This window comes from Microtus oregoni, unplaced genomic scaffold (genome assembly GCF_018167655.1).
Source record: "Microtus oregoni isolate MIOR12 unplaced genomic scaffold, Mior012 000004F_ref0000308, whole genome shotgun sequence".
NCBI lineage: Eukaryota > Metazoa > Chordata > Mammalia > Rodentia > Cricetidae > Microtus > Microtus oregoni.
Window position 1 is genome coordinate 38,460,326 of NW_024543063.1, and position 27,907 is coordinate 38,488,232.

Genomic DNA, 27,907 nt, shown 5'->3' on the forward strand with positions numbered 1-27,907 from the left:
CTATGTATGTAAAGTCACCCAGGGTTTTTGTTTGTAGCTTAAGCTGAGAACATCTTGGTAATAGAAGTTCATCGTTTTCCATCTTCGACATTTGCAATCCCGTCTTCCACCTCAGAAAGCTGGGATGCTGATGGGTGGCTGTTGATAGTTGAGACCCTGAGATTCAAAGGACCTGGCCTTCCAAAATCCTTTGTTGGGATGAACACGTTAAATATCTGCCTTCTATCAACATTCATTTGATAACCGCTGGCCAGCAATTTGTAGCCGTCAGCACAAGTTACAAATGAATATTGAGTCCTTTGAGGAAAAAGGTACAGAGAATTCTGATAAACAACACCTGGTTTGAAACAACAAAACACAACCACATATTGATATCGGCGATGCATTACTTAGTCCTGTGATAGAATACTCATGTTCTGATAAGAACACATGTTACACAATTAATTTAGCTTTCGGGTGACTCTACTTTAATATGCATGCTATTTAAAAGGAAGAATAGATTCCCGTCTTAAAGTAGATGCAACAACGCATTTTAAAATACACACAATATCATGGCCCATCTATATTCAAAGACTTGAAAGAGCGGTAGATGTTGGAAGATTGCTTTATTACAGACATATCCACACCAGGACACTGCACAGCAAATGCTGATTTAATCAATTTATGCAAAAAAATAGATTCAGAAATGGGAACATGCCACGCAAGCTAGATTAGGCCTGGAGCCTCAAGGGCAGGGAAGGAAGGCAGGTAGTGGCTGACTGCAGAGATGGGTTAAAAGTGGCGCAGCGCAGTGAGTGTTGGGCAAAGGGGAAAGGCAGGTGCATCTTCAGACCCCCAGAGCTTTCATTGCTACTCATCTGTGGTCTCGTAGGCAGAGAATATACTTCCCAACCATGCAGCGGTGTTATAGATAGACCACACTGAGTGGAACAATCAGTCCCAGAGCCGGGGCAGAGACGAGCATCTCACTACCCTTCCCCTCTCTTAGTAACAGTAATGCTCCTGCAGGAAAGTTGTAAGACTTCTCTCCGAAATATACAGCATTGCATTCTGGAGTTCATCTCCAAATGTCTTGGTGCTTGGGACATAGCTGTTTCTACAAACAAGTATGATTTCCATCTCGGGTTCAAAAGGCAAAAGCAAGCTGTTCCAAGGGGTGCTGTGCCCCTACCTTACTATCCAAGAACAGGACTGTCAGTAGACAAATGGCCTCATATTCCACAATATTCTGTCTGTTCATAAAGCAAAGTAGTTAGCACAGGAATGAGACTCATGCACCTCTCTGACCAGGGACCAAAACGAAAGAACAGCTCCACTGCTACCCACACAACTGAATTATATAATGTTGGGTCAGCGCTTATAAGTCTCCCGGGTTGCAGCACAATGGAAGGAGGTAGCAGAAGAGAACAAAGAGCTCTGTTCTCCAGTGAGTTCCAGCCAACAGTGACTAGCTTAGTAGCTGCGAGGCCTAGCATTTATTGGTGGCTAGCATTGGCCAGATGCCTGCAGACAGCTTCCTAAGCATCATCTTCTACCCTTCATGCTGCTCCAAGAGCCAGGAATAACCAGCATCTCCATGTTTAAAGACCCACTTCTATTCAAAGATCAAATCCAACTCATCCAAAGTCACACGGACAGTCAACAATGGACTGATTCAGAATCCATGAGTTAGTATAGAAAACCTCCTTCCCAAACTCGCTCCATGAAAATAGTCATGTTGACCATTTCCTTCTAGGTGCCTCCCATTTGACTCGGGCTTCCTTGTGCTATTTTGTCTTTTTCCCCAGGCAATGCCTACTTACAGAACGAGGCCCTGATTTGGCCTAAGTTAAATACACAAGCTGTCATATGTTCACCTGAAAAATGATCAAAGGAGATTTTTCCACTGTTGATTTAGTCAGTGAACAAAATTGAAATTATATCCATTTGGATTAACAACAAAAAAAAATGAAGACTCAGCACCCTATCCATCTATCCAATAGCAAATGACCCTTCATTAAAAAAAAAAAAAAAAAAAAAAAAAGGTACCTGACTCAAAATGCCACCTCTGGGCACCAGATCTGCCACGCTAAGGAACATACCCTTTGACTATAGATGTTTTCAAAGCATGAACATCAAAACCAGTAGAATAAATGGCCATCTGCATGTCCTCTCCATCCTGCCCATATCACAACACTCACGTGCCAAAGTCTGCATAGACTCAGCCAGAAAGGTAGAGCAATTTCGGTTCATTTCCAGAGTCACCCCTGTTTCGTAAACTTCCATAGGCGCAGTGTAGCCTCCCGTAGGTGCAGTGTAGGCTCAGGTGCTGACAGGCTCCATTAGACTTACAAAGCAAAACAACCACCTCCTTCCCTCCAACCCCCAATAAATCCCTAGCATATTAACTCCTACAAATTCCCGACAATTGGTTCCTACGAAGGCCTTGAACAGTACAGGCTCGGATACGTGCAAATGTTTTGTTTAGGTGCTGAGACGTAAACTTCTTCGTCGCTCTTGGGAGTTCTGCTAATGCACAGGCTGTTCTTAAGCCTTCCTTACAAAAAGCCTTCATTGCAGGGGAGGAGATAGAAACTCTAGAGACTGGATATATGTGTACAGACTCTACCAACGTGAGAAAAAAATGTTCCAGAAAAGTCACATAGAGAACACACAAACCCCTTCACCCTGCAGAAGGGAATGTCTTCAGCTGTCACCATGGCTTTGACAGTGTGTTCCAGAACTTATTGTTACCGCAAATCCCTTTGCTAAATACAGGCTCACAGCTGTGAAAGATCTTAGGTTCTTTCTCTGGTGCCTCGCCCATGAAGGTAAAGGGTGTATTCTCAGGTATAGGGACAAGCTTGACTGCAGTGACCGAGGGATAGGCAGATAGTGAAATATGCCAACCCGTCGCGCTAAACATCGTTGGGCCAAGCATAGATGATACCCAAATTGCAAAACTCCTCTTGAGTGATGTGAAGGAGGAGGAAGACTAACATTTCGCTCTCAAATGACAGCCATACTCTGAGAGCGAGTCTCTGAAATGACCTGATGCATTTCCTGAAGCACTGAAGGAACCCTAAGTAAGACAGTGCCCAATGCCAGTCTCTGACAAAAGACGCAGTTGTCTTGAAATGTCCCTGAGGAGTTGTGAGGTTCTGGTTTGAAGACCAAGGTAGAATGGATGGGAAAGACCCTAGCAGTGTTGCTCATCTTACTGTGCCGTAGGGAGTCCCAGAAACCCTGGGTTCTAGACAGAAAGTTGGATGGAATTCTTTAAAAACAGAAGAATGTAGTTGCCATTCCTAAAATCTGAAGTCTAAGGAAGGATTAGCTAGCCAACCCCAACCATTCCGAGGTGTCCAAAGGCATGTTCAGTTGAGAAGATAAGACCAGGAGATTTTTTTTTTTTCAAATCAGGAGGGTTAGAGGGCAAAGTGACCTCTGTAAGCTATTGGGGCTCTAGACTTTCTCTTAAAATAAAGTCCTTTTTCTATTTTCCTCATGTCTACGGATTTTTGTAATAGACAGCCCACTGCCTCCATGACAGAAATATTTTTTGTTTGTTTGGTTGGTTTTTCGAGACAGGGTTTTTCTGTAGCTTTGGAGCCTATCCTGGAACTAGCTCTTCTAGCCCAGGCTGGCCTCGAACTCACAGAGATCTGCCTGCCTCTGCCTCCTGAGTGCTGGGATTAAAGGTGTGTGCTGCCACTACCACCCGGCCCATGACAGAATTATGTGTGACCTTAAAGGACTAGCAATAGATATTTAGAATCATTTCACCTTCTGGGATCTCTTATTATACCTTGGGAGGCCCTAGGTACAATTTGGTGGGAAAGGAGGCGAAGGGCGCTCCTAATGAGAAGAGGGGAACGGCATGGCTCTAGGGTAATCTGCTTGGTTGTCTTGAAGCACACTTACTCCACATCCCATTTGTGCCTGCCCGCATTGCTCTTGAGCAATTCTCATTAGAGAGAAGGGAAGATCTAGTGGATTAGGGCTTACATATTCATGAAAGATGGCCCTGGATTCCCCGTTGAGTTGCCCAGAATATGGACACTGCTCAACTCAGCTCAACCTATAGTTCTTTTGCAGATGGAGATTTGTCTTGTGGAGTAGAAATTTGATCTGGGAAATACATCCTTTCATGAGTTACTTTGATATGGTCCATCAGAAGGGCCATAGAATCTTGCCATTGAAATAAGCATCGTACTTAGAGCATAATCGAGCCTACCACTGTAATTTTCCAACTGGTCCACCTCAATGCCAGGGCTGAAGAACCACTGAGTGTTCATAAGAGATAAAAGAAGACATCTGGCTGGTGTTAATTTGAAACATATTACATTTTACTTCTTTAACCTTGGTTTTATATATATATATATATATATATATATATATATACACACTGTATATACATGTATGCTTCTGTATTTACCATGTATACTGAAATAAACCTCTAAAATGATTGCCAGGCAGAATTAATGGGTTTGGTTCTCATAGATGGTAAAAATGATGGCTTCCTAGCATTAATGAAACACAGAGTTTCTCCCTTTTCTTCTCCACTTGCCTGTCTTTTTATCTCTTCAAAGTAAAATAATAATAATAAAAAAATAACCTGACTGTGGAGAGCAGGCAGAATTTCAGGGCACACCTCAAACAAGCTGTTTAGACTGTTGTAGCCTACAGTCCCTACAAACCTATGCCACTGGAAAATCGTACAAAAAGAAATAAAAATATTGGGGTGGGAGATGGGAAACACAGGGTCTCTGATATGACCATATCAAGGTAAGAAATCGGTTATCCAGGCATGAATTAAGAAGGTGCATCTTGCCCTAATTCAGCACTCACTGGCAGCTCCCAGCCCCCAGGCCAGCCCTGCCAGGTCATACAAGGCCCATCCTCATTTAGCTGCGCATGTTTTTCTTTGAGAACTCCTTGGGACCGATCATTTCCCTGGCTTGAAGATGTCAGCCTTGCTAATGTTTCATTCAGAACACACTGTGGCGAGCATCTCGTTTGTGACTACTTCTATAATGAACGGTGATCACTCAGGCACCGCCTTTACACACAGAGATCGCTTCTCAGTGTTCCAGGGGCTAACAAGAAACAGTAGATATTTCACTCACCAGCAGCTTGTTGCTAGTTAGTGGGAAACAATCAGGTTTACTGTTGCTTTAATTGCCAGGATAAAGAATCCTGCCTGGGCTAGAGAGCAGTTTAAAGCACTTGATGCGAATATACCAGAAACAAAACCAACAAAAAAAATTAAAAATTGCATTCTATCATGCAAATATTATCTAAATATGCATGTGCTAACTACTCAGCTACTGTATTTTAGGAAATACAATTAGTCTGCCTTTCTTTTCGCCTATGTAGACTGTAAATAGCTGTAGATCTTTCTCTTGCTTCCGTATGTAAATATATGTAAATACCAACACACTATGCATGTTGATATTCTAGGCGATTTCAGGTACTTTTATAATCTGAAGGCATGTACTTGAACTGGTTTGTTAAAAGGGGTAAGGGGGAAACTCTCTCAGACTCTTTAAAGCTGAACAGAAATTAAAGCTTTCTTCCTAGACTGGCGTGGTGTCTTTTGTTTGCTTTCTTCACCATGAATGGACCCTAGCAGGGCTTCTCATCTTACAGGAAGGAACTGCTGAGAACAGACCCAAAAACCATAGCTGAGTTTTTTGTAACGCGTTTTCACACACTTTTCTTAGGTGTACGAAACCAATTCTAGAGCCACAGGTAGGCTTCGTTGATGTCTTCATTTGTGCCCACCCACACCCAAATCATGTGAAGATAATTCTTGTTTACATCTTAGAAGCCAAGCACAGTCTCAATATCATATAAGAGGGTCCTGTTCTACCCATTTAAAAGGTGTTGAACCTGAGCCACATTAAGACTGGGTACTTGTTGAAAAGGACAAAATGATTAAATTCCACCAAAACTCTGATTTTCTTCCTTGCATACATAAGATCTTTGAACTCACTCTGAAAAATGACAGAAAAATAATTTAGGCTCTGTGGGCCCTACAGTTTCTGTTGCAAAAATTCAAGTTTAGCACTGTTTTCGCAAAAGGAGTCATGAGCAATATGCAGAGATGAACATGACTGTGTCCCAATAAAACTTTATTTGTACAATCAATCAATGGACCAGATTTAGCCTCCAGGCAACAGTTTGTCAACCTCTGCCCCACACATTATCAAAACTCAGTTTCTCTTCAGCAGAGCATTCAGAGTTCCTTCTGAGTGTGGGTATATACGTTTTGAATGGACTAGGGAAATACTTTGATCAACTGAAAATTTCTCTAATCTGGTTCCTGGAAGTACCAACACTCTTGGAGGAAGTCATGGAATAATGAGGTGAGCAGGAATGAAATCCCTGAGTTTATAAATCAAGCTATCTGCCTCAGACAAATGGCACTGCCAGGTTTCAATTTAGTTATCTCTTGTTTTTATAAATGGGGATAGAGTGGGAAAGTTAAGAAAGACAAAGCAAAAGAAAAAAAAGAAAAGGAAAGAAAGAAACTGAACAACTCTCAGACTTTAACGAGAGGAAAGAGGCCATTACTTCAGGTATCTATGGAAACCAAGCAGCCTGCTCACTTCTTTAATGGTTGGCAAACAGCATTAGTGTTTGAAGATGTTCTGCCCAAGTATGATGCTACGGTGTAAATGCATTAATTGACAGTTTCCTTGGGGACTTCTTTTTATTGAAGTTTTCAAACCTAATTTGATGGCACAAGAAGCTCCGGAGCCCTTGAAGAATGCTGTAGCACTGGGTCTCAGGAACGCAAAACCAGCATGGGCATCGCACGCACACACAGAGTCAACTCTCTCCGCTGTCTCACAGAACAAGCGCAGACACAGCCTTTGCTGTCCGTGCTTTTCCAGGGAACAGCCCTCTAAGCAATCCACCTTGTCATGGAGAGGCCCTTTCTAACCCCCTGTCCTGAGTCAGTGGAAGTCTTTAGGAACTCTTGTGTCCTGGGAGGGACTGGAGGAGAAGGGAAGATCTGATGTTAGCACAGAGTGTGTGGCTGTATGAAAGAGTTCAGTCTCTTGCGGTTGTGTGACATGCTAGTATGCTATGATTTATGGCATGAGTGACCCTGGCAGGTCCTACGGTGGGTAGAGGACCACAGTGGGTAAGTAAGACAGACAGCTATGCCATGCAGTGAGAACTTGGGTATAGAGCGTCTATTACGTGGGTGTTTGGAGGGCATGGGGGGGGGGAGGGAGAAAGAGAGAGAGAGATAGAGGGACAGAGAGAAAAGAGAGGATATCTCTCTTCAAAGACAGCTGGGGAGAGACACTCACTGAGGGTGGCATAAGCAAGTGAATGAGCGCCCTAATAGTTAAGGGCAGGGACAGTGTAGAACCTATCAGGGCTGGAAAGACGGCTCAGTGGTTTAGAGCACTTACGCTGTATCAGAGGACCACAGTTCAATTCCCATCACCCACACCACGAACCTCACAAGTGCGTGGATGTCCTGCTCTAGAAGGTCTGGAGCTTTCTTTTGGCCTATGTGTAAGCATCCCTCACACACATGCTCATAACTAAGTACTTCCAAAGTTTAGAATCTATGTATTAGTAGCTAGATGGTTGATACAGCATTCTTTTGTTACCAGTTTTTTCTTACATGCACGTGTACATGTGTATACATTTACATGAATGTATATAAATGCACATGCATGTGTATATGTATGTGCATGTGTGTCTATGTGCATGTGGTGGCCCAAAGATAATGGCGGTTGTCTTCCTCGGTTGCCCTCTCCTTTGCTCCCTAAGACTCTACTGAACCTTCAGTCTATTATTTCCAGGTAGTTTAGCTGGCCTTGCCCTCAGGATATCCAGTCTCTGCCTCCCCAAATTCTGCGATTAAAAGGTGACCCCCACACTTGGGAGCTTTTATGTGGGCTTAGAAAATCCAGCTCCCACTCTTCGCACTCAGTGTGGCAAGCGCTCCAACCACTGAGTCATCTCCCCAGGCTCCACCCCACCCTAATGTCCTCTCAAATGTCTTATCTGAAAACTTGAAAGATAGATTTGGAAAAATACATGAATCTATCCTTAAGGAGCATTAATTTCATTTGACAAATGAGAAAACTGAGGTATGGAAATGGTGCTGGCTGGCTTACTGCCTACCGCAGACCCGGATGGGCACTTCCTTTGTGAAAAGCCTGAGCCTAGCTCCCACATCCTCTCCTAATATGTCTGTGTGCTCCTATAACAAAGCTTCTATGTCTGATTCTCTTAGTCTTCCCACTGAACACTTGCTTTAAAACACAAACATGAAGGGCTGAAGAAATGGCTCAGTGGTTAAAAGCACTGGCTGCTTTTGCAGAGAACCCGAGTTCAGTTCCCAGCACCCACCTGGCTATTAACAACCAACCTCTAACTCCAGTTCCAGAGGGTTCGAGGCCCTCTTCTGACTTCTGTGAGCACTGTACACATAGGGTAAACAGACATTCATGCTGGCAAAACACCTATAGGTATAACATAAAAATAAATATTTTTCAAAAAAAGATAAAAATGAACTTTATAATAGTATTCCTAGCAGACTGCAGTGAAATCTTGGGCTCCCACAACTCAGAGTCCAGAAACATGCTAGCATATCACAGGTTATCTACTGTGTGATAATAAATGTGAGTTATATCAATCCCACTGGCGGCTGTTTAAGCTGACTCTGAACCCTAAAGACTGAAAACTGAAGGTCATGAGCACACTGTAGATGATTTAAACCCAGAACTCATCCTGGTGGAGAGGCTAACAGACGGCATGGGAGTGAAGTATATAGAAATAAGTGCCTTGGCTAAGGGTGTCAGAATAGAGCCTGATACATTGTCTGCCTGGGCCACTGATGCTACTGGCAGCTACATCCTTTCTATGCAGAACCCCAGCGACCTTCTCTCTCTCTTCTGAACTCCATTGCCAAGTCCTCCCAACTCACGCATCCAAAGGTGCCATTTCTGCCTGCAAGTGAGGCCGTGCCCACACTGTCCCAGGCAAACTTCTAGGGGTTCTGCAGGCTGGCAAGGCATGGGTTAATGACTCAGTCTGTGAGGGTCACCTGGCAAATCCACCTGGTCAGGGCAGTCTCCTGACAAGACAACTCCACTTAAAACACTCCTGCCCTCAAGGCGGAGAAAAATGCTGAACTCACGAAAATGGGGTACGCCCAGGAACACCTTACTCTGCTTTCCCAGGCTCTGGCTGCTGCCCCTGATAGGATTCAGCCTCTCACACACGCCCGGCTTGGAGAAAGGAAGGCACACAACAGCCTGTTCCCGAGCACGGAATCAGTGAGAATGCAAGCTGGCTGTGCAGCTGGTCCGCAGAGTGTCGAGGCGGTAAAAGGCCTGTCCTCTGCTGGCAGGGCCTTGATGTTCAGAACCGAGTGGTATTTACAGGACATGGACCCTAGCTAGATACGGGTCTGGATGCTTTCCACGGCAGTCTGGAGATGCCAAGAGGTAGAAGTTCTGTTGAATTCTTACAAGAGTACTGTAGAGTGTTATTAACCCATTTTGTTATAGAAAAACTGAAGCTCAAACAAGTCATAAAGCCACTGGGCTGAGTCAGGCACGCTAAGCGTAAACTGATGTTTACTGATAAAAACTGATGAGGTTAGATATTGATTCAATGTGGTCCCCATAACCTAAAGCTACCTCCATCCAGCCACTTCCCTGGCCCAAGGCAACCGCAGGTTTGAACGAGTTATTTTATCAGTAATGAGTCCTAAACAGCATTCTAGAAACTTCACCTCTCTGCCTCATTACACAGCAACAACTCTGAGGAGGTATTAACAGTTCTGCTTTAAACATGAGATGGATGGCCAGGTAACCCAGAAATACGAGGGCAGGATTCCAATCAGACCTGACCCTAGTCCGCATGGTGCCCCTGGCTCGCCAGAGGACCAGAGCTCCATGGGAACGGTGAATTTCTGCTAGTGGGATCTCTTCATCCCTACAGCTAATGATGTCAACCCCTCCTCAAAAAGCTCTTGTTGAGAGGGCAGGCTTGGAACCCTGCAGGGAGCAAAGGGGGGGGGGTTCAGACAGGAAAGGGCAAGGGGTGGGAATGGAACCTAGGTATGAGGGACAGCAGGGTAGAGAGAGACTGAGATAATATTGGGAGGGGGAATCCTGACACTAGGCATTATTCTTCAGACAGCCACAGAAATGGGTCTGAATTGGCTCAGAACTCACTCCTTCACCCAACAAAGCAAACAAGCTGGGCAGATCTCTTTGGCATCCAGAAGCATCCAGCACACACAGAACACACTGTTAGGCTGAAGAGTCTGGGGCCATGTTGTTCCCCAGTGTCAGGGCCACAGAGAAGAACAAAACGTTTGCTGACATTGCACCTCTGTAGCTTCAACTAAGGCGCCAGGCCTTAGGCTGCCTTTGGTTTTGCCCCTTCTGCAAGTGAAGATGCAAACACGCTCCTGTACAGGTGAAGAGTCTGTCTCGGGCTTAGTGACATCACAATCCTCGCCTTCCAAAACGACATTTTAAACACAAGTTCCCTGGATCTCAGTGAGGATTTCTGTCTCAGGAAATAAGAAAGGAGGGTTGCTTCTGAGAAGTGACCTTTAAGAACGACCTCTGGCCTTTACATACATGCACACACATGTGCATGAGCATGCTCCAGCAAGCATAAACACACACATTAAGTGGAAACCAATAACACAGAAAAAGAAAAAGAGAAACTGTCTTTTTCCTCTTGATTGACATTTCCACAACACTGGAATACAGAATGTGAAATTGATGAAGATACTGATTTTTGCTGTTTTTTTTTTTTTTAATTAGACTCAATCCCAAAGCCTCTCATGGCTAGCTGCCTCGGAGAACATAGATTCCCATATAGACCTTTGGCCCACCTTTGTAGCTTTTCCCTACCACTTTCTGCCTCCTTGTACGTCTCCATGCATGGACTACAGTCATGGCTTTAGAGCAGGCCTGGGACACAGCATTGGATGCTGTGGTTCTCTGATGCAATGCCTGTTCTGCCTCCAGGGGGTTTCCAGGTCACAAGGCTATTGCCTTTGGAAGGATGAGTCCTCTTCAGGGATTGTGCTTAACCAAAGTGTGCTTCCTTACCCTAGCTAGATCCTTTCCAAGAGGCAGCCTCCGTCAGTGACGCTCCTGTCTCCTTATCCCACTGGATATAATCTCTAAAGGACCACCCCAGCCTCAGAGCCTGCTTAGGACTGTTCAAACCACCTGTTACGGCACAGTCCCTGCTCCGTTCCCTCTGTGTGCCACATTCCCTCACAGGCGAGCATCCTAGGCTCTATGTCCCAAGCATACTGCCAAGTACCATCCTTAGCTTTCCAGGATACCCAGCCTTCAACCTCCTAACAGCAGGGTGACTGGGAAATACTCTGACATACACTGCCTGCTTCTTCTGAGGTCATGCCTTTCAATGCACTTCACTCGCTTTGAGAACGACGTCAGACCATGCACGGAATATCCTCGCTGCAGCCGGCCCAGTCTACTCTCAACAGACAGTGGCCAGCTGTGGTGGTAAGAGGGCATCTTCTCATGCTCTCCTCCTCTTCTATTACCCCTTCCCATACCCCCCCCACACACAATGGGGGACACAAATGCTTTGCAGGGTATCTGGTTAAAAATGACGGCTTCCATCCAAGCATCTGTGCCTGTCTCAGAAACTACTAAAAGTCTACTATCTGGGGGAAGCATTTACTTGGTGATCAAGAAAGCTTTGGAAGGTGGAAAAGTGACAGCTCCTGACTCATCGGAGTGGGATCCCCCCACCCCAGAAGAAGAAGGGATTGAAATGAGCCACCACGCATGATGGAAACTGGGAATGGAAAGGAGGTGGCAGAGATATGAGCGAGATGGTGAGGGCTGGAGGGACTCCACTGTGACCTTCTGTAATGTCCCAGAAAGCACCTCCCTCAGGGCAGCCAACCATTGTCACCTCAATAACCATGAAAAGAATGAATGAGCAGGTAGGTGTTGGACGGATAAACAAACAAGTAAGTGGAAAATGGATGGATGGATGGATGGATGGATACCTAGATGGAAGAATGAATGAATGGATTAGTGAAAAAAATTAATTGAACAAATAACCACTCAGCTATTTGAGAGCAGTACTTGGCACCTTTCACACCAAAGGAAGGCATGCTGTGGCCATGACTCACTAGTGGTCACTCAGACTTTAAAAATACACACATTCCTTGTCCGAGCTGGCAGGAAGAGTTTCTCTCCCTGGAGCAGAGCTCTCTGCCTACCTAACACGGTGTGAGGCGTTAAGCTCTGATATCTGGAAATACCCCTATGACTAATTCCCATCCCTTCTCTGGAGGAGGAGAAAGCTGTCCGCAATGTGAATGCCCCAGATTCCTGGTCAGCTCATGTAAGGCATTTCGAGCCATGGCAGCGTTTAAAGCCATTTTTAGCTTCAATCACCTGATGAGTGGTGAACCCAAAATACACGATCTCTCACGCCCTCAAACTCCTTATTTCCCCACTAATTTTATTGACAGTGGTTACCGTACTCTAAGTACTTCCCCCACTGAAGAGAAGGCTTATAGACACACATCCCAACGGCAAATAGATGTCTATTCAGTGGACTCTCCTGCCACAGCTCCTGGGCTCCTCCAGCTCAGGTACCTTAGGCTGATCCCAGCTCTGCCAGATGGTGGGCGGGCAATTAGGTCTTCTTTGTCGTGGCTGATTTGGTAGGGGTTTGTGCACTGAAAACTTTTCTGTTCAGCCCAAATAGGATTAGACAGAAGCTTTTCCCAAATGATGTCTGCAGATCGAGTAAGACCTGAGCTCAGACTAACTGAACATAAGAAAATAGCATTGGGAACAGGGGGGCTTTTATTAAGCAGAGAAAGAGAAAGACCACTAAGATGAAACACATAGAAATCTCAGAAAAGCAAAAAATTTCGGGTGTCAGGCCCTCTCTTAGAACCTATACTGATTTCACTTGCGCTCTGGTTGCCTTTTCCCTCCAGGAAATAGAAATCCTCCCACACTTAACACCTTTCCCAGCATCTTACAGTACATTTGTTTGCTTTGAACACGTGGTTTTGTTTGACAATATGGACAAACAGATTCAGTCATAATCCAGAAACGTGCAGGTTCCACAAACGGGCTAATGAGATCCATGAGTCCTCAGACTTTGTAAAAGGATTTAGACTAGGTAGCTGAGAATCTGCAGGGTGTAGTGTTACAAGAAATGAACCCACTCTTGTGGTGCCAAAGTAGCTACAGCTGTGTTCAAATAAAGCTTTATTCACAAACATAACTAGGCAACATGATTTGGCCCATGGACTGCAGTTTGCAGACCCCTGTTCTATAAACTCAACAATTAATCAACAGAGTTCACCTTCCGAATGATTCCCTTCCTTGATAAGATGGACTTGACGTCTCACTGGATCTCTTTTGTCCAAGTTTGACTTCAGTTTTGTCCAAGTCAAAAACATCATAAAAAAAAAACATTCCCTTTGCTTGACCTGGGATCTGAACCTGGGGCCTTGCACACGCTAGGCAAGAACTCTATCGTTAAACTCCATCTCCAGCCCTAAGAATCCTTTTTAAAGAGAGGGCGCCTCGTATCCTCTGCTGACCTCAAACATCCCATGACCTTGAATTTCTGTTCCTTCGGCCTCCACTTCCCAAGGGCTTTGGTTTCAGCTTGGGCTACCCCAGGGGGGTTATACCGCATTTTTCTCAACGCGGTGACAAAATGCTGAGACAGAAGCCACTGACGATCTCCCTGGGATCATTGTTTCAGGGGCCATCATGACACAGAAGGGAAGACAGAAGGGGAAGCTCCGCCTGTGGAGGTGTGTAGCTACTGTCTCCATCCATTCATCATGGCTAGAGAGCTGGACTATACCTTCAAAGGTCCGCCCACCATGGCCCCTCTGTCAGCTAGGCAAGCTTAACTTTCTCTGGGTTCCATAACTCCTTCCACAGCACTGCCAGTTGGGCACCAAGTGTTCAAACACACGAATCTGTAAGGAGCTCAGAAACCATTACTACCCTCACTCGCTCCACTCCATTCTATCTTAAAACTAAGACATGTATAAAGAGTTAAATCACCTAAAAAATAAGAAGACACTTTTCTCGGATCAATGTCAAGATGGAAAACAGCTGTCCTAACTCTTCGCATGGGAAGGAGGCAATGATTTTGTGTTCCAAAGATTTCAATAGACAAGCAAATCAGTGAGATAGGGAGAAAGTCCCACCCTTGCCCATTCCTCACGTCCTGGTCAACAGCTATTAGAAAAGAGAATCTCCGACCCCTTTGATTGGAACAGGAAGCACTATGAATAAGCATTCTTTGAGAAATATACATTCCTAAAAGAGACCTCTGTAATCTGCTCAGTCAGGTCTTTCAAAAGTCATCACACCATGCTAGCAAGAGAACTCCCCCAGGGACTGGGTAAAAACACTTGCTGCACAGGGTCCAAATCCCAAGAAGCCAAATAAAATCCAGCCTCGGTAGTGTGAGCATCTGCGGCCGCAATACTCCTAAGACTGGATGGGAACCAGAGACAAAAGCATTTCAGGAGCTTTTGGACCAGGGTGGAAAAACAGAAAAGGGACCCCATATAAAAGCTAGGTGGAACATGTGTCCCTGTAATTACACAATAGATGTGTACACATGTGCACACTCACACAAAGACAGAGTCCCAAGCCCAGGTACCACCAACGTCTCCCTGTTCATACAGATCTTTTTCTCTGTATAGTGACTTTTTCCATCAACACCAGCAAGTCCCTGTCAACTCTTCAATGCAAAATTTGAAGGCTTTTTACTATATGTCACAATACAGATTTGAATGCAATAAAGACTATAATTATTGAGCATTTATGAGAAGTAATATTTTCCCTCTGGTGCACGCTAGCTCGGCTGTTCACAAGCAAGCGTGAATACTATTCCTAAGGTTGCTGCCTGCCTCCCTCGGTGCCTCCTCCGAGACAGAAATGAAGAAGCTCTGAGCAGGCCCAGGACAGCCTGCATTGCTCTCCATCCGTGACCCCCGGAGATCAGTGTGAGTCTGGCAGGGGATTTGGAAATAAAAGTGGCCATCTTCTGGTGTGGGTTAAACATCAGGCCTCAGTGCAAAGAGGTTTGGAAGGCTCAACCCAGCACACGCGACTGCGCGTCCTAGAGATTCCGCTTAACAACAGATGGCTTGCAAGGGCTGAATTGCTGTATAAACATTTCCCCGAAAGTTTGATCTCCTAAGTGTGGAAAATTAGGCAAAACAAAAGGAAAATGATTCTCAGAGGCACTTCAATTAGTAATTTGTAATTTCTCTGACAGTGCATGCTGTGTTCCACACCCGTGCAAATATCCTCAGTGAAGGAGATCTGGAAGTCTTGCAGAGAAATCCAGAAACTAAAAGAAGTCATATAACCACCAACAAAAAGAGGGCACATGTGCTTCGCGATAGCAGTCATGACTCTGAGCTGTGTCTGAAGCCACAGATGAACAGACACCTGCTTCCCAGACCTTTCCTCTTTCCTCTTCCTCTTTGCGCTCTCTCTCTCTCTCTCTCTCTCTCTCTCTCTCTCTCTCTCTCTCTCTCTCTGTGTGTGTGTGTGTGTGTGTGTGTGTATCACATGCCAGGAAGAAGATAGATGAAAGAAATGACTGCACTTTGCCACTGTCAACCATGGGCATCTGGGGAAGAGAAAGGAGAGCCCCACAGGACAAAGGAGGAGGACTGGTGCCTGCAGGAGCACTACTGCACCCAGAGATAAGCATCAAGTGAGCGCCCCCACATCTGAAGCCCACATCCATCTGTGGAGAGGGAACATTGGCACCTGAGGTTCAGAACCACTCATAGTTTTATTTGCCTTCCGCTTCTAGTGATATAAAAGACAGAGAAGACTTAAGAGCCTAGAGGAAAATTCAGCGCCCAGGAAGCATTCAATAAATGCATGGGAAACTGATGTGTGGAGCACTGTTGTAGCCACGTTTCTGTTGCTGTGGTAAAAAGCAACTTAGGAAAGGAGAGAGTTCATTCAACGTGCAGTTCCCGGTTATAGTCCATTGCTTTGGGTAAGTTACTGAGGCAGGAGCTTGAGGAAGCTGGCCTCACCCCATTCGCAGGCGAGAGCAAAGGTCAATGCACCATGCTGCCATCTGGCTTGCTGCTTACTCTCAGCTAGCTTTCTCCTTCCACCATTCAGTGCCACCTGCCTAGGGAATGGTGCTGCTCACAGTGGGTTGACTCTTCCTCTGTCAGTGAACCGTCAAGACAACCCCCGACAGACATGGCCACAGGCGAACCTGCCCTCCATAATCTCGGTGAGCCTCTCTTCCCAGGTGATTCTAGGCTGTGTCGAATTGTCAGTTAAAATTAACCAGCACCGGCACTGAAACATGGCTGATGGTAATTACACCATTTGTGTGTAGGTAAATTTGATTAGCTTTCGTAAGAACTCTATGCAACGTGGAGACAGAAGATCAGGCTTTAAAGGTCATCCTTAGAGACATCAATACATGAAACCATGCTTAAAACTTCCCCAGTTAAACAATTAAAACAAAACAAAGGACATGAACAAAACTCTATGTGGTGATTACTGGTAGTAACTACTCTAAAGAAGAGGAAGAAATTCTTTCCCATTCAAGGAATCCTCCACTGTCATCTTAGTAAGTGGGATTTGAACCCAGGAAGTTGGGTTCAGAGTCTATGAGTTTATAATTACTGATTTGGGGGGGACCTCCCAGAGTCCTTCTAGGTTTTGCTCTGAGCACTGAAACAGTAACTCTTGTCTTTTGCTGAGTGACAAATATTTCTGCAGCAGCCTTAGTTTTGAAATTGCCCTGTGATTCTTTGACACCTGTCAGACTACTGGCCTCCTTTGGATTCAGGGACAAATTATATAGTGAGCCAGAAGTAAAATGTTAACCCACTGAAAACCTGGCCCAGGGGAGGGAGGATGGGGCCAGGGAGCGAGGAGTGAGAATGTGGAACTTCCCTGAGGTTCAGTTTCCTGATCCTTGGAGGTGTAGGGATGACAAATAGCGCCTAGCTCAACACATCAGATTTTCCAAAATGGCAACTGTCCTGCATTAGCAAGAGCACTGCCATGAACACTAGCCATGAGCCAAAGTGTGCCCAAAGTGCATGTTGAAGGCCTATGCCTCGGGGTGCTATCTTATTTGAAAACAGACATGATTATATTATAGAGGTAATTAGTTAAGATGAAGTCATACTGGAGGAGAGTGGGACCTTGACTCCTTAAGACTGCTGCACTTGAAAAGTAGAGGAGACACTTAAGGAAACGTTCAACATCCTTAGTCATCAGAGAAATGCAAATCAAAACATCTGAAATTCCATATTACACCTGTATGAATGGCCAAGATTTAAAACACTGATGACAACTTAAGCTGAAGACGTTACGGGGCAAATAGAACACTTCTGCATTGCTGGGGGGAATACAAGCTGGTACAGCCCCTTTAGATGGCAGTGTGGTGATTTCTCAGAAAATTAGGAAACAACCTTTCTCAAGACACAGTAATACCACTTTTGGGTATATATCCAAAGGATGCTCAATCGTGCCACAAGGACATGTGCTCAACTATTTTCACAGCAGCATTTTTTTTTTCATAGCCAGAACCTGGAAACAACCTAAATGCCCCTTAACGGAAGAATGGATGAGGAAAATGTGGTACACAACGGAGTACTACATAGCAGAAAAAATAATGACTACACACAGAGGATGCCAATGGGCAGAGAAATAGAGGGGCGCCTAGTTCTGCCAAGGATACAGCAGGAGTTAGAAGAGATGGGGCTCTCTAGAACCCTCAGAGGAAGTTAAGAACCTGCCAGAACCTTGACCTTGGACCTCAGCACCAGGGATAAGCACTCGGGATAAGCCCATCCAGCTTATATGCTTGGAGTATAATTCTCAGTACAAGTATCTATGGACCAAGTAGCTTTATGAGCATTCTCACTGGGCCTAGGTCTCTGCCTATCAACCTCAAGTATCTCAGCATAGTCCGGAGTATATTCTAGAATGCTCATGCCTCGAGTCACAGGCTAACCAACCCATGAGCCGCACACACGCACATCCATCCTCAGCGTCGTTCCTTCGCTGATTCCTTCCACCTGTGGCCTTCTTCCACCATCACAGAGGGGGACAATCCAGAACAGTATCCTCCAAACATCTGGCCATTATCAGACATCTCACAAAAGGATCCTGCTCACATCTGGCAACCCACCAGGAAAGTTGAAAAAGTGCTTGCCTCTGACAGCGATCAGGACAGAGAGGCCTGTTCTAAGGTTACCTGGGTGACAGAGTGGGTGGTGGGGATGGGTCACCGGGGTGTCTCTCTTACCTAATAAAAAAATAAAACAGCCCCCGGGGAAAATATGGTCAAAGACACCTAATCGTAACCTTTTTTCGAGAATACTATAAACAGGTAGGAGTGGGAAGGTAGGCGGCTCACCAGGGAGGCACTAAAGCTCGGTGAGGTTGGAGGTTGCTTTCCCAGGGAGATTTCCTCTGCTCTGAGTGGATAAGGGGAGTTTCCTGTTTGACTTGGTGGCTTGACCAGAGAGCAGGGCTGTTGAGGACTAATTCTGAGCTCTAGCACTCTGAATGTAAGAAAAGAACCAGGTTTTCCTTTGATTCACAGAGGGGAAGGGACTTCTCCCCCTCAGCTTTGCAAACAGGTAATTAGTTCAAGGAAACACATCTGCGGTTTTTCTCTTCTCTAGGTCTCTGGGCTCACAGGGAGGCCAGAAGGATGGATGCCATTCTCCAGACAACTGTTTTTGTGTTTCCTGCTTCTTATAAACAGCACCAATGTTAGTGCCTGGGACAGCTCTAACCTTACAATCCTTTAAGGTTTAAAAGAAGCCTCTTACAGCCAGCAATCATCCAAAAATAGCTATCCCTTCATGCTTTCTTGACTGATAACTTTTCATCACCTTCCCCCGCGAGCCAACTGTATCATCGCCAGGAGCATGGGGGAAATGGGAACAAAATTAGTTGGAGGAGTTATCAGCCCTGGCTGCCTTTGGTACCTCCTTTTCTGGCCGCTATCTTTGTCTTCCGAGACTCCTCTTCTTCTGGGAAAGGTGGTTCAATCCCAGGGTCAGATATGAGTCACTAAGGTGCTAGAAGGTTGAGCCAAGAGGAGGAACCATCTTGATTCCCAGGAGAAGCAGGTACAGGCTGGCACCATGGGGTTAGTATTACAATTGCAAAACCTGCTCAGGGATCGATTTTAAGAGCCATTAGGAAAAGAGCCTAGCCAGCGTCCTCTAGTCACTGTGTAACAAAATGGTAGGGAGACCCATGGCATGGAGGTCGGTGTATCCCTCATAGATGAACCTATGGATTCCAGGTCCCTGGCCTTATAAACTTGTTTGGATGCTATGTTCATTGTTACTGCTTGCCACCGGGTGGGGAATGGAAAAGTTTTGGTTGAGCGGGTGAACAGCAGAAGATCCTCTGTGTGAACCATTTCTCTTGACTCTCCCGTCTGGACTCCTGACTAACTGTGCCTGCCTCCACGCATTTGAGTGATTTGTCAAAGGGGCACGTGATGGCACCACATGGAAGGGCAAGGCCACCAGTCTATTCAGGTGACCTCTTAGTGACCGCTGCTGGTAATGGCTGCTACTTTGCCCCACTCCCTGGAGAACACTGGGCAGTGTCCTCATTTGCCTCCTCTGGAGAAAGCTCTGGCAAGAAAGTGTCCTGACAACACAGCCACAGAGACAAGGAGGCCTGAGGAAGGGAGAGAGGTGATTCCCACGGTACTAGTGATGTACCGGATTGCTGTGACCAAATACCTCACAAGCAACTGAAAGGAGGAACGATTTATCTAGGCACAGAGATTCTGAGTCACATCCCAGCTCTGCCATCACCTTGGTTTGGTTTTGTCAACTTGACAGAAGTATCTGGAAAGAGGAGATCTCACTGAAAACTGCTTCATCAGATTGGTCAGGAAGAAAGCCTATGGGGGCTTTTTCTTGATTAAGGAGTGACATGGAAGGGCTCAGTCCATTGCAAGTGGTGCCATTCCTTAGCAGGTGGGCCTGGGTTCTTAAGCGGACTGAGCGTATTATGTGCAGCAAGTTAGTAAGCAGTGTTCCTCTGATCCCTGCAATAGTTCCTGCCTCCGGAATCCTGCCCTGACTTCCCTTCTTGGTGGATTATAACCTATAAGGTTAAACAAACCCTTTCTTTTTCAAGTTGCTTTTGGTGACGACCTTTATGACAGCAGCAGAAAGAAGACAGACAGACAGACACTGGTCCAGGATCATGCATGGGGTATTGCTAGGACAGATCTGACCGATGACATTTTGGGGGGCAGGACTGTGGAAGGACTTTGGAACTTTGGGTTGGGAAAGCCATTGAGTGCTCAGAGCTTAGTGAGCTTTTGTGGGAACTTGGAAGATAGGAAGGCTGAAAAAGAAGTAAACGGTGAAGGTCTGGCTTCTGATGTTTCAGAGAGAAGAAAGATTCTACCAGAACCATTTTTGACATTTTGAATTAAGAATGTGTTTTTCTGACATGAGGCTGAAGAATCGGTTGTGATTCACAAGAGGTCAGAACCACTGAAACGAAACCTTTATTTCACCAGGGCAGCCTCTTAGCAGCTTTTGGGTTTACAGGTCTATTAAATGTTGTGTACCTCAGTTTCTCCATCAGTAAGTTGGGTGCAATAGCAGAATATTGCTCAGTGAACCGTTATGACTGTGAATGAGCTAGAAATGGCAACGCCCGCATAGTTATTGATTACGTTTGTTATGTAGTTAGCATTAGCGCCACTTAATATGCAGAACTTAACGCGGTCATTGAGCTAAGATTCATGGGAGACACACTGCATAAGAAGATTGACAGAGTAGGAAACGACCCCAGAGATTACAGGGAGCATGCCAATTTCAGAAACGTAAGAAATGGAGGTATGTTTTCCAACAGAGGAAGTGTGTGTTTAGTCTCTTTGAGCCCCAGCTTCTGTCTGCTCACCGGTGGTTCTTCAGGCTGTGAGTCTCTAGCTTTGGCTATACCTGTACCTTGGCCCGCAGTGAAGTGCTTTCAATGACTGCTGGACAGAGCCACACCAACACACCAGATAAACCACAAGGGCCTCCTCCTGAGGAATGTGCATCAGTCGGGGCCCATGTGTGCTAATCTGCACACCACATGTACCTAGCTGTCTCTGTTCTTTGGCCCTCGAAACCCTCTAACCCTCTCTCCCAGCCTGCTTCCCTGCGATCCATGCCAGTCTGGAGGTTTTTGTTAAAAGTTCTTTTGCCCCAGCTGGAATTATAGAAGACACAGCACATCAATTCCTGGATCTTGTATACACACACACACACACACACACACACACACACACACACACACACAGTGCTTGTTCTTCGCCAGATAAACATTAACTCAGATACCACGACTCATTTGCTCCTCATAACAAAACAATGCGTCAAGCATTATAATTATCCCATATTTATAGTAAAATAAAGACATAAAGAGGTTAATAACATGGCCAAGGTCACAAGCTCACAAGAGGAGGGGGTCAGGGTTTGAACCCAGTCCTCCTGGCTCCAGAACCCTGGCTTTTAAACACTCTGTTATTCTACTTTAAAACCACGGATAACCCCACTAACCCCATTATAATAGGCCCTGCTAATTACCTTCCCTCCCACCCCTCCCTCCGATCCCAGCTGAGCACATTACCAAGTGAGGTCTTACAGGAGAAGCCCATACACAAAGATGTCATGTGTTTAAGACAGACATGGAATTAGAGACAAAAAATAAATAAACTCAGATCCTGAGATGGAGATTTATGTGTGACAGAGGGAGACGGGAATGTGTCACAGACATGCAGTCTTGATGTGTTGGTTGTCAGACAACTGGCATGATGCCGGTACCCACATCCCCTACAGGGAACAGATGCTCCTCCCTTTCTGCTCCAGACTGTACCATCCCGCTCAAGAAGCCTGGTCCTGCAGGGAAACAATGGTTATGAGCAGATAAAAATGAATCATGGGAAGGAACCTAAGAAGCTTTCCATGAGCGCCCAGAAGAAGCTCTCATCTCTCCCAGATGGCTGGAATGGACAGGGGTCATCCTTGGGATGAAGGGATACCCTAAAATGCCCTTCAGCTCAACATAATTTGTCTCCTGAAGAATCTACTGGTTGATTGGGGGTGGCTGGAAGGATCATTAATGTATTAGTTACTTTTCTAGTTGCTGTGATTATTATACATATGACGTATACCAGCAAAAGAAAGTTCAGAAAGAAAGGGATCACTTGGGTCAGAGTCCATCATGGTGGAAATAGCAAAAGCTTGAGGCAGCTGATCATGTCACATCCACAGTCAGGAAACACACACACACACACACACATAGAGAAAGAGAGAGAGATGAACGAGTGTTCAGTTCACTTTCTCCTTTGCTTTTTTTTTTTTAAATTTCATCTTACATACTCGCCAAGTTCCCCCTTCCTCCCCTTCTTCTGCACCCTACCTCCCCCAAACCACCCCCATCTACTCTTCAGAGGGGGTAAGGCCTTGCTTGGGGAGTCAACCAAGCCTGGCACACCAAGCTGAAGCAGGACCATCACTTTCCTTTGTATCAGCCAAGGATCCCAGCCTGTAGAAACGGAACTGTTCACAGCTCAGATGGCTCTTCCCACCTAATCTGGAAATCCGTCCCAAGGTGTCCAGAGATTTGTCTCCCAGGTCATTCTAGACCCTGTCAGGCTGACGATCAATAGGAACCATCACAGCTACTGAACTGTGCCTCAGGCTTGGGCTCAGTGAAGTTACATTGGTAACAAGCAGGGAATGGAGTCACTTCAAGGGCATATGCTACTGTTGGAAAGAGTTGTAACTGCCTATGGATACAACCTGCAGGCCAAATCTGTCCTGGGACTGTCAGTATCTTTAGACAAAATAACAACAACAAAAACAAACAAACAGAAAAACCCAAAAACCTCTCAATCCCTCTGCGACCTCTGGCTATCCTACCACCTCTAAATCCAAAGGAGGACAAAGACCCCTGCAGAGAAAGGTTCAACCTAGTAGAGTTTAAAAAGCAAAGAACTGGAAGGCACCCAAAAGCACTGTGATAAGGGAAACAGCAAGTCAACTTTGGAACAGCTACACGATGGAGAACTTGGCAGTCAATTAAAAAAAAAAAAAGATCCTTTCCAAAGAGCTTTTGATAATATAAGAAATGCTTACTTGCGTATATGCTAAGTAAAAACACAAGATACCAAATTAGGTCTACCTGATCTTTGACCCAGAAATCAAATTGGACTTTGAGAACCTATCCTACAAAATTAAAAACAGCAGTGTCTTAGGACCAATGCAAAAAAGCCAAAACAAAAACAAAACCCAAAACATGTACCGTTTATTTGTAAGAGCACAAGCAACAGTAATAGCAAAACTAAGGAGAGTGCGCTGAGAGGGGATGCTTGCTTTAGCTGGGGTTACTCTGTATCACAGACTAGCATGTAATCATTAAATAAAGACCTCTGCTGAATGTGTACGGTATGTATTGTTAACCAATCAGAGCATGTTTTAAACACACACACATACACACACACACACACACTCAAAATGCATATATACCCTGGGTATTTCCATGGCCACAAAATGTCTATAATCGCCCCTTTTAGCAAAAGGGGCTGACGCAACTTTTCTTCCTATGACTTCACTTTGCGAAACTTCTCTAAAGAGCTCATAACAGTATAAAAATCTCAACGCCGTTTAGAAACAGGGTCCACACACTGTGCTCTCAACTGTATTGAAATATGTGGGAGGGGAAGATGAGAGGGGTGCCCGTAGGCGCCCCACTGCTTACTATGTAGTGTTGTAAATGGAAGTGGTGGCGACTTTATTCAAGTGAGGTTTTTGTCATTGTTGTTGTTCTTTATAGTTCCTAAATTCCCCGTTTGGGGGTGTTTGTATTGGTATTTCAATCATAGTAAATGAGTATGTGGGCAGCTTATTACATATAGACAGAGATACAGGAAGAAGGAACGGAGGGATGATGGAGAAAGGGATGGATGGTGGGAGGGAGGAAGGGAGGGAACAAAGGCAAGAAGGAAGAGAAGGAAGAGGGAAGAAGGGAGAGGATAACGGGAAAAAAGTAAGAGAGTTCAGGGTGAGTGCAAGTAAGTATCAGAATTAAGAAAATAAATTAAATTGATGGTTTCTGTTTTGTCTCCACACCTTCCACAGCTCTAGCTTCCTGTCCCCACAATGCCACCTACTCCTACCGGCTCTCCTGGGTCTGAGAAGCTCCATGGAGACTTAGGAAGACACACAGCTAACCTGCTTGCAGAAGCAGCAACAGCAGCGCCGCTGGACTGCAGGCTTATGTGTATTCTGTAATGGGTGGAACACTCTGAAATTAATATCTGATGAAGAAATAAAGCTGTTAGCATGGCAGATTTACAGTATTCAGATTACTATTGATCCACGCAGTCCACCACTAATAAAAGCCTTCCTCGTATGGCTTTCTGTATCGTGTTCGCCTAAGCAAATTATCTCTAATAAACAAGTATTACAAGGACCCAAGGAAAAATGCCAATCTATAAATTATTGTGCACGTGTTCTCATTCTCTCTCTCTCTCTCTCTCTCTCTCTCTCTCTCTCCCTCCCTCCCTCCCTTTCTTCTGTCTCCCAGATCTCCTTCTCTCATGATAGACTGGGGTTAGTCTCTAACCCCTATTATGTCTTTTTTTTCCAAGTTTTCAGATCCCCCAAGTCTCTTCTAGCCTAGCAGGGATCAATTCCTTCTCACATTGGGTTAAACGTCATGATTCAATTTCATTTCTCAATTCAACAAAATCCAAAAGACAACAATCATGCTCTAAGGGGTGGACAATCCTAGTTAAGATCCCCAAAACATGAACTCTCAACCTGGGCCTGCTTCATCACCTGTGTGACCATGGGCAGGTGTGTGCCGCTGAGCCAAATCAAGTTCATGAGGCAACACCATTTGAACACTGTGGTGTTCAGCCACCACATCATCCTTTCCACAAACTCAAAGCAGAACTCTAAGATCCTGAATCCCAGGATTAGGAACTTCTGGTCCTTTCCCATTCTCAAGTCTTCCTGGGTCACTGAACCTGGCCACACCAACACCCCTGAATGCCAAAGAAGGACCAGATCATAAATGAGGAATGGATCAGCTCGGGTAAGGAAGAATCTCAGAAGATCCTACCATTGAAGGAACAGAGGTGCTGGTGCCCCAACACCCTCATTTGAATGTGACCTTGAGGACCGTCGTCCCTCTAGCCAGGGTGAAGGGTATAGAATGAACATACAGTGTCAAATATCTGGGGTTCTCACTAGTCCAGATTTTAACCGCTGGATCTCACTTCACACCCCGTAACCTCACATCTCATCCTTGGCACATGTTACAGTCGACCGGTAGAAGGGGTTGGGAAGGGTATCTGAGAAGGGTACTGAGGGTCAGAGGTGACGGGTGAAGACTTGCTGTCACCCTCGGCTTCAGTGAAAGCACAAAGATGGAGGAATGCTCTCACGGGTCTGTGTACGCCACACTCGGATTCGACCCAGGCAAGCACGCTTCCTTGGCCTTTAGACAAGTGATGTTTCCATCTCTCGGGTTTAATTTTATACTTTGGGAATGTAACACGCTCACTGTGTCACTTAGTGAGATAGCTAATTTCTGGGGCTTCCCATACATGTTCCCCAACAGTTCATTGGTCCCCTGGCCCTTAGCCACCAGACTCAGGGGACCTGGTAACAGGAGCAGTGGGATTAAGGCAGTAGATTCATTCCTCTCCCAGGGACACAAAGATGCATGGTTTTCCTAGAGGATTCTGCACAGTGTGTGGGAAATAGTAATATTCGCATCTCTACAGAGCTCTGTGAGATAGCATAAAATTGTGTTTTTAGTGATGTATTTAAAGAATAAATTTCTATTATCCAAAAGGAAGTGAACGAAGAGGAAGAAATGCACTTGGGAAGTCAGTCACCTGAGTTTTTACTTGCTAATAACATTCTATGCTCCAAAAGGGAATATTTGTTACATGTCTCTTGGGTCCTTACTTAAAATTAGACCAGGAATTTTTGGAAGATAAATAGAAGTTTTAAGATTTAAGATTATTCAGCTAAATAAGGTCCAGAAGCCAAATCTTACCTATTTCTTGCTTTAATAAATGCAGTTTTTTAAGAAAAGAAATACAGTCATCCATTTTTATATTGTCTGTGATTGCTTTGTGCTATGATGGCACTTTGGTCTGAATGTCAGTGTCTCTCCAAAATTCATGTACTGGAAAATGTTTCCCACGAATGGATACTATTAGAAGACGGTTAGGAGGCAGTTAGCCTATGAGAGTGGGGCCTCTCCTATGAGATTAGTGTCCCTAGAAACGATGGCTCCATTATCCTCTGCCACCGTGGGAGGTCAAAGTGCAATGGCGCCATTGTGAACCAGGAGATGGGGTCATGCCTGTGAATCTGCTCACCCTTTCTTGGACCTTGGAAAGTTCAGGTTCAGAACTTTGGAATGTCTATCATATATAAGATACATAGCTTATAGTATGTTTCAACTCAAATGGCCCTGGGGAATTAAGTAACGTTTTTGGAGATTTATTTTAATTTGCTTCTAAGTGCAGAACCTTTGCAGGTCAGGAGAGAGAGAGTCAGATACCCTGAAGCTGGAGATACAGACTGTGGCAAGCTGTTCAACTTGGGTGCTGGGAATCAAACTCTAGTTGTAAAAAAAAAAAAAAAAAAAAAAAAGCAAGGAAGGCTCTTAAGACACTGAGCCCTGGAGTTGAGTATTTTTGATACAGGACCTGTGGACTAAAATAGTTACTGTCTGTGACTTTACAGTAAAAAATTAGCCAAAACCTCTTGTACAATAGCAATGCAGATAGAATATGCTCAGCATGACCTCCAACCATAGTAAAGATGGGGCTCTAACAGCCTAACCCTTGTGGAGGGAGGTTGGCACCAGAGGAGCAGACTGGCTGGGTTGATCTCCCGGCCACCCACTCCTTCATTGCCCACTTTTGCATAACAGCTGGAGAGCCGAGACAATGGAATAGTTAAAAGGTGGACGGAGAGGGGTTTTGAGGAGCTGAAGTGACACCATAAAAGCTTTGCCACATTGCTTTTACCAGGCAGCATCGGCTGGGAGGAGCCTGACCCCCAGAGGTCAGCAGGAGTGGGTAAAAGGCTTGCCTTTGGGATAAATGCACATCAAAACCTGCTCAGGGAGGGAGAACAGGAGGAGAAAAGAGGAAATAAATGACAAAGAGAGTAGTTTGAAAGAATTTCGTCCTAGAGGAAGCAAGCAATGAGGCCAGGCAAGGAATAAATGGCGTAGAAATGACAGTCGTTCTTGTGGTTGGGCCACGGCTGCACTCCAGGGCTGCTCAGACCCACCGTGTGTCAGCCCACCTCTCCCTGTTCATACTTCAATGTGAACTTTACCGGGAAAGGGGGACAGGAGGCAGCGAAGGGGAAAACAGTGGCTGCGAAGGACTTGTGCACTGGGTGTGAAGCCATTTCAATTTTATATTCGAAAGGACTCTGTAGGTGATCCCGTGAATGCAATTATGCCTACCTAATAAAAGCAACATATGCTAAGACAATTAAAAGATTTTATTATACGTCTCTTCATTGTAGTCCGGGTTAGGCGGGAGGAACGGAAACTGATGAGAGAAACAGGATTGATCTGGCAGGAAGGGGAGCCAAAGTCGAGGCCTGGACCATGCTGCGGGGGAAATGGATGGGAGACGCTACCCTTCTAACATAAAGATGAGTTACGGACTGACTCTTTGCCGGGGTGTTTTCACCTTGCAAAATGCCAAGGCTCTGGTTTCATGACTATGTGACGAGGAAATATCGCTGAAGGGATCACACTGCCTCCGTAAAGGCCCTTGGCGTTTCAGTGTGCAGCCGTAA

The 27,907-nt window shown here is 45.3% G+C and overlaps 2 protein-coding genes across 2 annotated transcripts in view; one reads left to right on the top strand and one right to left on the bottom strand.

Annotated features, from left to right (window-relative positions):
- Maf (MAF bZIP transcription factor) overlaps nucleotides 1–24,307 on the top strand; it is a 359,355-nt gene extending 335,048 nt beyond the window's left edge. Inside the window, exon 4 of the transcript XR_005974147.1 lies at nucleotides 24,200–24,307. The gene's annotated coding sequence lies outside the window, so the exon portion shown is untranslated. The remainder of the gene's footprint in view (nucleotides 1–24,199) is intronic.
- Nucleotides 1–27,907, bottom strand: part of Wwox (WW domain containing oxidoreductase) — an 876,711-nt gene that overhangs the window by 4,332 nt on the left and 844,472 nt on the right. The window lies entirely within an intron of this gene.